Genomic DNA, 390 nt, shown 5'->3' with positions numbered 1-390 from the left:
ATCTGAAAAAAACTTTGACTTAATTCGGTTTACTATGTATCTTCATTATTACACATGTATGTATTGTAAATTAAGGTACTTCACTGCACCTAGATTCAAACTTGTTAAGACACTACGTCACAAGTTGGTGCTTTCAATGTTTTGTTAAATTGTTTGTATCAATCAATTTGGTAGGAACATCGTCATAGCTCAGTGGTTCAAGTACCGGGCTTGTGAACTGCATTTCGAATCCACTTGGGGCTTTTGTTTACATTAACTGAATTAAATGTTTGAAAATATAACTTTTCATCCAAACTTGCACATTTTTCCGCCTATTTGACTTGCATACTTCTTAACCATTTATGCTTTCCATCATAATCAAGTATTTTCTGCTGATTTAAAAAACTATTT

The sequence above is a fragment of the Crassostrea angulata genome, chromosome 1, assembly GCF_025612915.1.
Source record: "Crassostrea angulata isolate pt1a10 chromosome 1, ASM2561291v2, whole genome shotgun sequence".
Taxonomy (NCBI): Eukaryota; Metazoa; Mollusca; class Bivalvia; order Ostreida; family Ostreidae; genus Magallana; species Magallana angulata.
Note: the sequence above shows the minus strand (reverse complement) of the source record.